Genomic DNA, 16,793 nt, shown 5'->3' on the forward strand with positions numbered 1-16,793 from the left:
CATGAACCCTCTCATCACATTGCTCAATGCCGTTGTCATCACAACGCTCCATGACGCTTGCATCAAAATGTTCGATTCACTTCTCATCACAATTCTCCACGCCCTTGTCATTACAATCCTCCCTGACTCATGTATCACAGTGATCCGTGCCCTTGTCATCACAATGCTCCATGCCCACTCTCATCAAAATAATCCAAGAAACATTTCAGACCAATGATCCATGCCCTTGTCATCACAATGCTCCATTACCCCTGTTATAACAATGCTCCATGATCCCTGCCATCACAATGTTCCATGGTCTTGTCATCACAATGCTCCAAGACACCTGTAATCACAATTGTCCATGCCCTTTTCATCACAAAGCTCCATGACGGATGTCATCAGAAGGCTCCGTAGCATACGCATCACATTGCTCGAAGCCCTTGTCATCACAATGCTCCATAACATTTGTCATCACAATCCTCCATGACACTTGGCATCACAATGCTCCATTCCATTGTCATCACAATGGAGCATGACATATGTCATCACAATGCTCCCTGACAACTGTCTTCACAATATTCCATGACCTTGTCATCACAATACTCCATGCCCTTGTCTTCACAATGCTCCATGACCGCTGTCATCACAATGTTCCGTGACTCCAGTCATCACAATGCTTCATGACTTTTGTCATCACAATGGTCCATGCCCTCGTCATCACAAGGCTCTGTGACATTTGTCACCACAATGCTCCATGAAATTTTCATCACAAAGCTCCTTGACCCATGTCATCACAATGCTCCATTCCTGTGTCAGCACAATGCTCCGTGACACTTGTCATCACAATGCTCCATGCCCATGTCAGCAAAATGCTCCATGACACATGTCATCACAATAAGTCATGCGCTTGTCAACACAATGCTCTACAACATTCTCATCACAATGCTCCATAAAATTTGTCATCACAATGCTCCATTCACTTCTCATCAAAATGCTCTCTGACAACTGATATCACAAGGTTCCATCACTAGTCATCACAATAATCCCTCACCCCTGTCATCACAATGTTCCATGACCCCTGTCATCACAATGCTACATGCCCTTATCCTCACAATGCTCCATGACCCCTGACATCACAATGTTCCATAACCTCTGTCATCAAAATATGCCTTGACACCTTTCATCAAATTGCTCCTTGATCCTGTCATCACAATGCTTCGTGCCCTTCTCATCACAATGCACAACGCCCTTGTCATCAAAATGCTCCATAACCTTTGTCATCACAAAGCTCCATGACCCTTGGCATCACAATGCTCCATGACGCTTGTCATCACAATGCTCGATGATCTTCTCATCAAAATACTCCATGGCTTTGTCATTACAATCCTCCATGACCCATGTATCACAGTGTTCCGTGGCCTTTTCATCACAATGCTCCATGTCCACGCTCATCATAATAATCCATGAAACATTTCAGACTTATGCTCCATGACCCCTGACATCACAATGTTCCACGGCCTTGTCATCACAATGCTCCATGAACCCTCTCATCACATTGCTCAATGCCGTTGTCATCACAACGCTCCATGACGCTTGCATCAAAATGTTCGATTCACTTCTCATCACAATTCTCCACGCCCTTGTCATTACAATCCTCCCTGACTCATGTATCACAGTGATCCGTGCCCTTGTCATCACAATGCTCCATGCCCACTCTCATCAAAATAATCCAAGAAACATTTCAGACCAATGATCCATGCCCTTGTCATCACAATGCTCCATTACCCCTGTTATAACAATGCTCCATGATCCCTGCCATCACAATGTTCCATGGTCTTGTCATCACAATGCTCCAAGACACCTGTAATCACAATTGTCCATGCCCTTTTCATCACAAAGCTCCATGACGGATGTCATCAGAAGGCTCCGTAGCATACGCATCACATTGCTCGAAGCCCTTGTCATCACAATGCTCCATAACATTTGTCATCACAATCCTCCATGACACTTGGCATCACAATGCTCCATTCCATTGTCATCACAATGGAGCATGACATATGTCATCACAATGCTCCCTGACAACTGTCTTCACAATATTCCATGACCTTGTCATCACAATACTCCATGCCCTTGTCTTCACAATGCTCCATGACCGCTGTCATCACAATGTTCCGTGACTCCAGTCATCACAATGCTTCATGACTTTTGTCATCACAATGGTCCATGCCCTCGTCATCACAAGGCTCTGTGACATTTGTCACCACAATGCTCCATGAAATTTTCATCACAAAGCTCCTTGACCCATGTCATCACAATGCTCCATTCCTGTGTCAGCACAATGCTCCGTGACACTTGTCATCACAATGCTCCATGCCCATGTCAGCAAAATGCTCCATGACACATGTCATCACAATAAGTCATGCGCTTGTCAACACAATGCTCTACAACATTCTCATCACAATGCTCCATAAAATTTGTCATCACAATGCTCCATTCACTTCTCATCAAAATGCTCTCTGACAACTGATATCACAAGGTTCCATCACTAGTCATCACAATAATCCCTCACCCCTGTCATCACAATGTTCCATGACCCCTGTCATCACAATGCTACATGCCCTTATCCTCACAATGCTCCATGACCCCTGACATCACAATGTTCCATAACCTCTGTCATCAAAACATGCCTTGACACTTTTCATCAAATTGCTCCTTGATCCTGTCATCACAATGCTTCGTGCCCTTCTCATCACAATGCACAACGCCCTTGTCATCAAAATGCTCCATAACCTTTGTCATCACAAAGCTCCATGACCCTTGGCATCACAATGCTCCATGACGCTTGTCATCACAATGCTCGATGATCTTCTCATCAAAATACTCCATGGCTTTGTCATTACAATCCTCCATGACCCATGTATCACAGTGTTCCGTGGCCTTTTCATCACAATGTTCCATGTCCACGCTCATCATAATAATCCATGAAACATTTCAGACTTATGCTCCATGACCCCTGACATCACAATGTTCCACAAACTTGTCATCACAAGGTTCCATGACCCTTGTCATCACAATGCTCCAAGACCCCTGTTATCACAATGCTCCATGCCCTTATCATCACAAAGCTCCATGACGCATGTCATCAGTATGCTCCATGGATTTCTCATCACAATGCTCCATGTCCTTGTCATCACAATGCTTCAAGACCCCTGTAATCACAAAGCTCCATGCCGCTTTTGATCTCAATGCTCCATGAACCCTGTAATCACAATGCACCATGCCCTTCATCATAATGCTTCATGCTATTGCCATCACAATGAAATCAAAATGCACCAAGACCTCTGTCATCATAATGCTCCAAACCCTTGTGATCACAATGTTCCATAACACTTGTCATCACAACGCCCCATGATTCTCCTCATCACAGTTATCCATGGTCTTCTCATCACAATGCTCCATGTCTTTGTCATCACAATGCTCAATACACTTGTCATCACAATGCTCCCTGACACTTGTCATCAGTATGCTCCTTGAACCCTGTCATGACAAGGCTCTGTGTTATTTCATCACATTGATCCATGCCCTTTTCATCACAATGCTCCAAGACCCCTGTAATGACAATGCTCCATGCCCTTGTGATCACAAAGCTCCATGACCCCTGTCATCACAATGCTACATGCCCTTATCATCACAATGCTCCATCACACCTGACCACTTAATGTTCCATAACACTTGTCATCAAAATATTCCATGACATTTTTCACCAAATTGCTCCATGACTCTGTCATCACAATGCTCCCTGTCCTTCTCATAACAGTGCACCACACACTTGTCATCAAATGCTCCATGACCTTTGTCATCAGAAACCTCCATGACCCTTGGCATCACAATGCTCCATGCCATTGTCATCACAATGCTCCATGAACCCTCTTATCACATTGCTCCATGCCCTTTTCATCACAAAGCTCCATGACGCGTGTCATCACAATGCTTGATGCACTTCTCATCACAATGCTTCATGGCTTTCTCATTACAATGCTCCATGACCCATGTATCACAGTGTTCCGTGCCCTTGTCATCACAGTGCTCCATGCCCACTCTCATCACACTAATCCATGAAACTTTTCAGACCAATGTTCCATGCTCTTGTCATCACAATGCTCCATTGCACCTGTCATAAAAATGCTCCATGACCCCTGGCATCACAATATTCCATGGCCTTGTCATAACACTTCCCCATGACGCTTGTCATCACAATGCTCCATGCCTTTGTCAGAAAAATGCTCCATGATCTTGTCATCACAATGCTCCATGCACTTGTCATCACAATCCTCCATGAACCTTGGGATCACATTGATTCATGCCCTTGTCATCACAATGCTCCATGCTCCTTGAAATCAAAATGATCCATGAAATCTGTCATCACAATTATCCAAACACTTGTGATCACAATGTTCCATAACACTTGTCATCACAATGCTCCATGATGCCTGTCATCACAATACTCCATGCCCTTGTCATCACAATGCTCCATGACCTTTGTCATCACAATGCACTATACACTTGTCATCACAATGCTCCCTGACACTTGCCATCAGTATGCACTTGAACCATGTCATGACAATGCTCCATGCCTTTTTCATCACAATGATCCATGCCCTTTTCATCACAATGCTCCAAGACTCCTGTAATCACAATGCTCCATGCCTTTTTCAGCAAAATGCTACAAGACCTTGTCACCACAAAGCTCCATACGCTTGTCATCACAATCTTCCATGAACCCTGGGATCACATTGCTTCATGATCTTGGCATCACAATGTTCCATGCTCTTTGAAATCAAAATGATCCATGACCACTTTCATCACAACGCTCTAAATGCTTGTGATCACAATGTTCCATAACACTTTTCATCACAACGCTTCATGATGCCTGTCATCACAATACTCCATGCCCTTGTCATCACAATGCGCCATGACCAGTGTCATCACAATGCTTAATACACTGGTCATCACAATGCTCCCTGACATTTGTCGAAAGAATGCTTCTTGAAGTCTCTCATAAAAAGACTCCATGCCTTTTTCATCACAATGCTCCATCCAAATGTCATCACAATACTCCACAAGCTTGTCATCACAATGCTCCATGACACTTGTCATCACAATGCTCCATGACTCCTGTCATCACAATGCTCCATGACACCTGTAATCACAATGCTTCATGGCTCTTGGAATTAGAGTGCTCCATGACACTCGTCATCAACATAATCCATGGACTTCTCATCACTATGCTCCACGGTCTTGCCATCACAATGATCCATTCCCTGATCATCACAATGCTCCAAGTCCCTTGTCATCACATTTCTCCACGTCCTCCTCATAACAATGCTACATGACATTTCTCATCACAATGTTACATGCTCTTGTCATCACAATTCTCCATGCACTTGTCATCGCAATGCTCCATGAACCCTGTCATAGCAAGCTCCATGCACTTCTCATCACAATGCTTCACGGCCTTGTCATCAAAATTCTCAATGACCCTTGTCATCACAATGCTCCATGCCTTTATCAGAACTATTCTCCATAACCCTTGTCATCACAATGCTCCATTACCTTTGTCATGACAATCCTCCATGACACTTGGCATCACAATGCTCCATGCCATTGTCATCACAATGGACCATGACATATGTCATCAAAATGCTCCCTGACACCTGTCTTCACAATATTCCATGACCTTGTCATCACAATGCTCCATGCCCTTGTCATCACAATGCTCAATGCCCTTGTCATCACAATGCGCAGTGCCCACTGTCATCGCAATAGTCCATGAAACTTGTCAGACCTATGCTCCATGCCCCTATCATCACAATGCTCCATGCCCTTGTCATCAAAATGCTCCATGACCCCTGTAATCACAATGCTCCGTGACTGCAGTCATTACAATGCCTCATGACTTTGGCATCAAAATTGTCCATGCCCTCGTCATAACAAGGCTCTGTGACTGTTGTCACCACAATGCTCCATGAACTTTTCATCACAATGCTCTATGACCCTTCTCATCACAATGCCCCATGCCTTTATCAGCACAATGCTCCATGACATGTCATCACAATGCTCCATGCGTTGTCAGCACAATGCTCCATGACCCATGTCATCACAATGCGCCATCTGCTTGTCATCACAATGCTCCATTACTTTAGTCATCACAATGGACCATGACATATGTCATCACAATGTTCCAACATTAGTCACTACAATATTCCATCACACCTGTCATCACAATGTTCCATGACCCCAGTCATCACAGTGCTATATGCTCTTATCATCACAATGCTCCTTGACCCCTGCCATCACCGTGTTCCACAGCCATGACATCACAAGGCTCGTTGACCCTTATCATCTCCATGCTCCAAGACCCCTGTAATCACAATGCACCGTGCCCATCATCATAATGTTTCATGCTATTGTCATCAAAATGAAATAAATATGCTCCATGACCTCTGTCATTACCATGCTCCAAACCATAGTGATCACAGTGTTCCATAACACTTGTCATCACAATGCCCAATGACGCTCATCATCACAATTATCAATGGTCTTCTCATCACAATGCTCCATAAACTTGTCATCACAATGCTCCATTAACCCTGTTGTAACAATGCTCCATGACCGCTACCATCACAATGTTCCACGGCCTTGTCATCACAATGCTCCAAGACCCCTGTAATCAAAATGTTCCATGCCCTTGTCATCACAAAGCTACATAACGGATGTCATCAGAATGCTCCATGGCCTTCTGATCACAATGATCCATGCCCTTGTCATCAGAATAAACCAAGACCCTTGTAATCACAATGCTCCATGCCCCTTTTCATCTCAATGCTTCATGAAACCTGTCATCACAATGCACCATGCCCATCATCATAATGATTCTTGCTATTGTCATCAAAATAAAATCAAAATGCTCCAGGACCTCTGTCATCCCAATGCTCCAAACACTAGTGATCACAATGTTCCAAAGCACTTGTCATCACAACGCCCCATGACGCTCGTCATCACAATTATCCATGGTCTTCTCATCACAATGCTCCATGACCTTTGTCATCACAATGCTCAATACACTTGTCATCACAATGCTCCCTGCCACTTTTCGTCAGTATGCTCCTTGAACGCTGTCATGACAAGGCTCCATGCCATTTTCATCACAATTATCCATGCCCTTTTGATCACAATGCTCCAAGACCCCTGTAATCACAATGCTCCATGCCCCTTTTCATTAGAATGCTCTATGAGACTTGTAATCACAAGGTTCCATGGTCTTATCATCACAATGCTCCTGGACATTGTTATCAGAATGCTCCATTCCGTTGTCATCACAATTCTCCATTTCTTTGTCAGCAAAATGCAACATGACCTTGTCATCTCTATGCTCCATGCACTTGTCATCACAATCCTCCATGAACCTTGGGATCACATTGCTTCATGGCCTTGTCATCACAATGCTCCATGCTCCTTGAAATCAAAATGATCAATAACATCTGTCATCACAATGCCTCAAACACTTGTGATCACAATTTTCCATAATACTTGTCATCACAACACTCCATGAATCCTGTCATCACAATACTCCTTGCCCTTGTCATCACAATACTCCATGACCTTTGTCATCACAATGCTCAATACACTTGTCATCACAATGCTCCCTGACACTTGGCATCAGAATGCTCCTTGAAAACTGTCATGAAAAGTCTCCATACCTTTTTCATCACAGTGCTTCATGCCATATTCATCACAATGCTCCATGCCATTGTCATCACAATACTCCACAAGCTGTTCATCAGAATGTTCCATGACCCTTTGTATCACTATTCTCCATGGCCCCTGGCATCACAATGCTCCATGACACCCATCATTACAATGCTCCATGCCTCGTGTCATTACAGTGCTCCTTGACGCTCTTCATCACAATAATCCATGGTCTTCTAATCACAAAACTCCACGGTCTTGCCATCACAATGCTCCATGCCCTGGTAATCACAATGCTCCATGTCCTTTGTCATCACAATTCTCCACATCCTTGTCATCACAATGCTCCATGACACTTCTCATCACAATGATCCATGCCCTTGTCATCACAATGTTCCATGACCACTGTCAACACAGTGTTCCATGACCCCTGACCACACAATGATCCGGGATTCTTTTCATCAAAATGCTCCATGACCCTTGTCATCACAGTGATCCATGCCCTTGTCATCCCAGTGCTCCATGACCCCTGTAATCACAATGCTCCCTGACACTTATCATCACAGGGCTTCGTGACATTTGTCATCACAATGCTCCATGCCTTTCTCAGCAAAATGCTACATGACCTTGTCATCACAATGCTCCATGCGCTTGTCATAACAATCCTCCATGAACCTTAGGATCACATTGTTTCCTGCCCTTGTCATCACAATGCTCCATCTTGCTTGAAATCAAAATGATCCATGACCTTTGTCATCACAATTCTCCAAACTCTTGTGATCACAATGTTCCATAACACTTTTCATCACAACGCTCCATGATGTCTGTCATCATAATACTCCTTGACCTTGTCATCACAATGTTCCATGACCTTTGTCATCACAGTGCTCAATACACTTGTCATCACAATGCTACCTGACAATTTTCATCAGAATGCTCCTTGAACCCTGTCATGAAAAGGCTCCATGACTTTTTCATCACCATGCTCCATGCCCTTTTCATCACAATTCTCCGTTCCCACTGTCATCACTGTAATCCATGAAACTTTTCAGACCAATGCTCCATGCCCGTGTCATCACATTGCTCCATACCCTTGTCATCACAATGCTCTGTGACTCCAGTCATCACAATGCTTCATGACCTTTGTCATCACAATGCTCCAAGACACTTGTCATCACAATGCTCCAAACCCTTGTCATCACAATGCTCCATTACCCCTGTCGTAACAATGCTCCATGACCCCTGCCATCACAACGTTCCAAGGCCTTGTCATCACAAGCCTCCATGACCCTTGTCATCACAATGCTCCAAGACCCCTGTAAGCACAATGAGCCATGCACTTGTCATCACAATGCTCCACAACTTTGTCATCGCAATGCTCCATAAATCTCGTCATCACAATGCTCAATGCACTTCTCATCAAAATGCTCTCTCACCACTGATATCAAAGTGTTCCATCACTAGTCATCACAATACTCCCTCACCCCTTTCATCACAATGTTCCATGACCCCTGTCAACACAATGCTCCATGACCTTGTCATCACAATGCTCCATGCCCACTCTCATCACAATAATCCATGCAACTTCTCAGACAAATGGTTCATGGCCTTGTCCTCACAATGCTCCATTACAACTGTCATAACAATGCTCCATGAACCCTGCCATCAGAATGTTCCACGGCCTTGTCATCACAAGGCTCCATGACCCTTGTCATCACATTTCTCCAAGACTACTATAATTACAATGTTCCATGCCCTTGTCTTCACAAAGCTCCATGACCCCTGTCATCACAATACTCCATGAACACTTTCAGCCAAATTATCCATGACATTCTCATCACAATGCTCCATAACACCTGTCATCACAACACTCCATGACCCCTGACAACACAATGATCCGGGACTCTCGTCATCAAAATGCTCCATAACACTTGTCATCACAATGATCCATGCCCTTCTCATCCCAATGCTCGATGAACCCTGTAATCACAATGCTCCATGTCGCTTACCATCACAGTTCTCCATGACCGTTGCCATCACAATGCTCTATGCCTTTGTCAGCAAAATGCTAAATGACCTTGTCATCACAAGGTTCCATGCTCTTCTCATCACAATCCTCCATGAACCTTGGGATCACATTGCTTCAGGCTCTTGTCATCACAATGCTCCATTCTTTTGTCAGTACAATGCTCCATGACCCTTGTCATCACAATGTTCCATGCGCTTGTCAGCACAATGTTCCTTGACCCATGTCATCACAATGTGCCATGCGCTAGTCATCACAATGCTCCACAACCTTGTCACCACAATGCTCCATAAATCTTTTCATCACAATGCTCCATGCACTTCTCATCAAAATGCTCTCTCACAACTGATACCACAATGTTCCATCACTAGTCATCACAATACTCCCTCACCTCTGTCATCACAATGTTCCATGACCCCTCTCATCAGAATGATACATGCCCTTATCATCACAATGCTCCATGACCCCTGACATCAAAATGTTCCATAACCCCTGTCATCAAAGGCTCCATGACCCTTTTCATCACAATGTTACATAACCACTGTCATCAACATGTTCCATGACACTTTTCATCAAATTGCTCCATGACCCTGTCATCACAATGCTCCCTGCCATTCTCATCACATTGCACCACGACCTTCTCATCAAAATGCTCCATGATCTTTGTCATCACAAACTCCATGACCCTTGGCATCACAATGCTCCATGCCATTGTCATCACAATGCTCCATGAACCCTCTCATCATATTGCTCCATGCCCTTGTCATCACAAAGCTCCATGACGCTTGTCATCACAGTGTTCGATGACCTGCTCATCACAATGCCCCACGCCCTTGTCATTACAATCCTCCGTGACACATGTATCACAATGTTCCGTGCCCTAGTCATCACAAAGCACCATGCCGACTCTCAGCACAATAATCCATGAAAATTTTCAGAACTATGCTCCATGCCCTTGTCATCACGATGCTCCATTACCCCTGTCATAACAATGCTCCATGACCACTGCCATCACAATTTTCCACGGCCTTGTCATCACAAGGCTCCATGACACTTTTCATCACAATGCTCCAAACCCCTGTAATCACAATGCTCCATGCCCTTGTCATCACAAAGTTCCATGACTAATGTCATCAGAATGCTCCATGGCCTTCTCATCACAATGCTCCATGCCCTTTTCATCACCATGCTCCATGACCCCTGTAATCAAAATTCTCCATGCCCATTTTCTTCAGAATGCTCTATGAGCCTTGTCATCACAAGGCTCCATGGTCTTCTCATCACAATGCTCCAGGACCTTGTCATCACAATGCTCCATTCCCTTGTCATCACTATGCTCCATTAACCCTGTCATCACAATGCTCCATGACCACTGTCATCACAACACTCCATGACCCCTGACAACAGAGTGATCCGGGACTCTTGTCACCAAAATGCTCCATGACCCTTGTCATCACAATGATCCATCCCCTTGTCATCCCAAAGCTCCATGACGCCTGTAAACAAAATGCTCTGTGACGCTGGTCATCACATTGCTCCATGGCCCTTGTCAGCACAATGCTCCATGCCTTTGTCAGCAAAATGCTACATGACCTTGTCATCACTATGCTTCATGCGCTTGTCATCACAATCCTCCCTGAACCTGGGGACCACATTGCTTCATGCCCTTGTCATCACAATGTTCCATGCTCCCTGAAATCAAAATGATCCATGACTTCTGTCATCACAATGCTCCAAACGCTTGTGATCGCAATGTTCCATAACACTTGTCATCACAATGCTCCATGATGACTTTCATCACAATGCTCCATGACGTTTGTCATCACAATGCTCAATACACTTTTCATCACAATGCTCCCTGACACTTGTCGCAGAATGCTCCATGACACCTGCCATGAAAAGGCTCCATGCCTTTTTCATCACAATGCTCCATGCCCCTTTCATCACAATGCTCCATGCCATTGTCATCACAATACTCCACAAGATTGGCATCACAATGCTACATGACCCTTGTCATCACAATGCTCCATGTCCCCTGTCATAACAATGCTCCATGACCCCTGTCATCACAATGCTCCATGCCCATTGTCATTACAGTTCTCCATGATGCTCATCATCACAATTATCCATGGCCTTCTCATCACAATGCTCCACGGTCTTGCCATCACAATGCTCCATGCCCTGATCAGCACAATGTTCCATGTCCATTGTCATCACAATTCTCCACGTCCTTGTCATCACAATGCTCCATGACATTTCTCATCACAATGTTACATGCTCTTGTCATCACAATTCTCCATGCAATTGTCATCGCAATGCTCCATGATGGCTGTCATAGCAAGCTCCATGCGCTTGTCATCACAATGCTTCACAAAAGTGTGATCAAAATTCTCAATGGCCCTTGTCATCACAATGCTCCATGCCCTTGTCATCACAATGTTCCATGACCCTTGTCATCACAATGCTCCAAGCCCTTGAAATCACAATGCTTCATTAAGTTTGTCATCACAATCCTACATGACACTTGGCATCACATTGCTACATGCCATTGTCCTCACAATGGACCATGACATATGTCATCACAATGCTCCCTGACACCTGTCTTCACAATACTTCATGATCTTGTCATCACAATGCTCCATGCCCTTTACATCACAATGCACCATGCCCACTGTCATCACAATACTCCATGAAACTTGTCAGACCTATGCTCCATGCCCTTATCATCACAATGCTCCATGACCCCTGTCATCACAATGTTCCATGGCCTTGTCATCACAAGGCTCCATGACCCTTGTATTCACCATGCTCCAAGAACCCTGTAGTCACAATGCTCCATGCCCTTCTCATCACTCAACTCCAAGACGGATGTCATCAGAATGCTCCATGGCCTTCTCATCACAATGCTCCATGCCCTTGTCATCACAATGCACCAAGACCCCTCTAATCACAATGCTCCATGCCCCTTTTCATCTCAATGATCCATGAACCCTGTCATCACAGTGCACCATATCCATCATCATAATGCTTCATGCTATTGTCATCACAATGAAATCAAAATGCTCCATGACCTCTGTCATCACAATGCTCCAAACCCTTGTGGTCACAATGTTCCATAACACTTTTCATCACAACGCCCCATGACGCTCGTCATCACAATTATCCATGGTCTTCTCATCACAATGGCCCATGTCCTTTGTCATCACAATGCTCAGTACTCTTGTCATCACAATGCTCCCTGACACTTGTCGTCAGTAAGCTTCTTGAACACTGTCATGACAAGGCTTCATGTGTTTTTCATCAGAATGATCCATGCCCTTTTCACCTCAATGCTACAAGAGACCTGTAATCACAATGCTATATGCATTTGTCATCACGAATCTCCATGACACATGTCATCAGAATGCTCCGTGGCCTTCTCATCACAATGCTCCATGCCCTTGTCATCACAATGCTCCTAGACCCCGGTAATCAAAATGTTCCATGCCCATTTTCATCAGAATGCTCCATGAGACTTTTCTTCACAAGGCTCCATGGTTTTCTCATCACTATGCTCCAGGACCTTGTCATCACAATGCTCCTTTCCCTTGTCATCACAATGCTCCATGACCACTGTCATAACAATACTCCATGAATATTTTCAACCCAATGCTCCATGATATTCTCATCACAATGCTCCATGAACCCGTCATCACAACACTCCATGACCCCTGACAACACAATGATCCGGGTCTCTTTTCATCAAAATGCTACATGAAACTTGTCATCACAATGATCCATGCCCTTTTCATCCCAATGCTCCAGGAACATGAGGTTTAAGGCTAGGGCTAGGGCTCAGTGCTTGGTTCAGGATTAGAGGTCAGAGCAATATGGTTGGGGGGCTTCCTCTTTCCCTTACTCCCACCTCTTCTCTGTGGTCCTAAGTCTACTCGAGTGGGAAAGATAGGACAAAGCTGGTCCCCCAGATTCCCTGAGGACAATGGCAAGTAGCATGGTAAGACTGGGGAAGATCTCACCAAGGTCTCCATAGGCCTATCACAGTGACTGCATAACCCTCATCTGAGACCTACTCCTCTCTTTGACAAGCAGGGCTAAAGGGAAAGTTCTTTGGAAGCAGGTCCATCTCCATATCACCCATTTCAGGACTCAAGGGCTTCACTCTGCTGGCCCAGCCAGTACTGTCCCACTCCCCCATTATTTTCCTGTGCCACAAACTGAGTCAGAGAATTATCGATAGCATGAGGGGAACCTGGCTTAGAACAACCCCTTCTGCCATGCCTTCCCTATCCTGGGAATTGAGAGGGGATTTCTGAGGAGAGGGTCTCGTGAGCTCCCAGGGACACAAGGAAACTAGAGATGAGGGAGGGGAGCAAGTGTTTCCCACACCTGATTAGAGGGATCCAAGAGACAGAGATCAGAGGAGGAGACCTCTCAGGAGACACCAATCGTAGAGTGATGCCCCTTTAACTTAATTCTGTGGCGCCCTCCCTGGTGCTGGGGCCAGTCCCTAACTGAAAGCAGACCCACTAGGAGTCCCTGACCCTTCATCACTTCAGTAGCTAGTCGATTTCAGCCCAACTCGGTGACAAGACAGAAAGGAATGGTAGGGAGCAGTGGCCCTTGGGTTCTCCTAGGGAGGTTACACTTCGGGGGGTTGATGCCAAGTATCTAAGTAACATTTTAATTTTATTTTGGCTGCGCCATGTGGCATGCGGTATCTTAATTCCCCAGCCAGGGATAGAACACATACCCCCTGCAGTGGGAGCATGGAGTCTTATCCACTGGACCATCAGGGAAGTCCCTGATGCCAAGTATCTTTCAACTCGGGATCCAACTGAAAGAGCCAGAACCTGGGGTGTTAACTGTAGGAAAGACCTCCAACAGTTCTCAGTCATTCCCCTATGGCAGGCCAAGGGTGGCAGCTTCTAGGAGTCTTTCCCTCCTCTCACAGCCTACTTCCTACAACTATGGGCTTGAAATATTTTTGATCCACTCCCAGGAGGAGGAGATGCTTCAGGCACCAGGCAAAGTCCTGTCTAGGAGGAAGGTGGCAGCAGAGTGCTGGGATTGTGAGGATTTATGGACGTGGGGACAAGGCTGGGAGGAAGATAAAGCCAGGATTATTTAGCTCCCTCCATACAGGCCACTCACAGAGACGAGTGTGTGTGTGGTGGGGCGGGGGGCTTAGGTGGTGGAAGGCAATCACTGGTAGTAAGGGGAGGCCTGACTCTGATGAGGGGCCCTTAGGAATAATGGGAGCCTGGACACGGATGGACACCTTATCAGGGAGAGAGGCCCTGTCGATATGGAAACAGCCGGCATGGAGAATGGCTCCCAGCCCGAATGGCAGCGGCAGCGGCAGAATCAGGAGGGCAGGACGGTGGCTTCGGTTTAAATCTTTAACTCACCAGCTGGCTAGGCAGCGGCAGCAGGGGTGCGGTGGGGGATGTTGCGACCGGAGCCCTGGAGAGCAGTGCCCAGTCCGCTTGACAAACAGCTCATCAGGCCCCGCAGAAGCTCCAGCTTCTGCTCCCGAGGGTGCGCTGAGCTGTGTGGGGACCCGACACAGGCATGAGGCGGGGCGGGGGCTCCCGGCTTCCCCGCGACCGGTTCTCCTGGACTGAGCCTCGTCCATGCCCTGGGCGGGTGCGCGGTATCCCAAGCCCTTCGCCTCCGCTCCCTCCACCACATGTGCAGCCAGGGGAAAAAGTAGAAACAACCCCTGCACATCCTGGAAAGAGAAGGCAGAGCAGGGCGGGGCGGGGCGGGGCTGACCCCACTGACTCCGCCCCTTGGACGCTTCTACCCTCTCGTGGAAGGCTCCGCCCTTTAAGAGGCGGTTAGAGGCGGTTTACAGGCGGTTTACAGGCGGTCTTTAGAGGCTCAGCCCTTTTAAAGGCGGTTAGAGGCGGTTAGAGGCGGTTTACAGGCGCTTTACAGGCGGTTTTTAGAGGCGGTTCCTCCAATCCACGCCCCCTAAGAGGCCCCTCCCCTCCCGCTTCTCCCGCCCCAGAGAACTCGCGCCCTCCCCGCCCCTTCCCCACCAACCGGGAGCGGCTATGTTCCTCTTCCGCAGAACCCCGCCTCCACTCACGCCTCCTCCTCCTCCTCCTCCTCAGCTTCCTGCATCACCTTGTATCTCCTCAATCCCGACATGTCCTGGGTTCCCAACGTCTCCTGGTGAGCGGCATGATTGGATCAAGGATTCCCCAAATCCTTGGGAGGATCCCCTTCTCTGTCATTCTCTGGACCAGTCTGAATTGTTCTCAGATAATATGAGACAGGTGCCCCCGGGAAGACTCAGTTGCCACATTGGGACAGGGTTGGATTGAAGATTTGGGAGGCACTAGTCGTTAAGGGATTGGGTGGTAGGGCCCCTCGGGGGCATGGGGCATTTAGGAGGTTAGAGCCAAAGGCCTTCGAGGTCATGGGGCTGGGATATTTGGGGTCCCGCGTGAGGATTTTCGGGGATTGTGGTCACCCGGATGGGGGTTGAGGGTTAGGCACAGCCTAAATGCCCACCCTCTCTGGCTCCACCCTGGAAACACGCCGGTGCATTAGGTCACAAAGACAGCATCATGCACTAGGGGTGGGGCTTACCTATTACCAGGAAGGGGCGGAGCCAGGGCATTTCTTCAGAGGAGGGGTAGTCCAGAAGGTGGAGCCAGAGCCTATCAATAAAGAGGTGGAGTTAGGGTTTGTTACAAAGAGGCAGGGCACGGACCCTCTTTTATAAGGGTGGAGTCAGATTTCAGAGCTGCACCCTGGGAAGACGGAGACCTCAGCACCAGGCAGCAAGAAAAGAGCTTTGGGACGCTGTCCAGTACTGTTTTGCCAATCCCCTCTCCTCTCTGTCTTCCTGGCTTCTGCTCCGACAATTACCTTTCTTGTCTGCCCCATTCTGTTTGTACGATTCTGAGCAGAGGAGGAATAGGGCTCCAGAGAGGGCCCAGTCTAGACAGGCCAGGCTATGGGAACACTTGTTGGCTGAGTGGCCTTGGCCCAGTCACTTCATGGTTAGAGGGTCACAGCCCTT

This window comes from Mesoplodon bidens (assembly GCF_964165515.1).
Source record: "Mesoplodon bidens genome assembly, contig: HAP1_SCAFFOLD_130, whole genome shotgun sequence".
Taxonomy (NCBI): Eukaryota; Metazoa; Chordata; class Mammalia; order Artiodactyla; family Ziphiidae; genus Mesoplodon; species Mesoplodon bidens.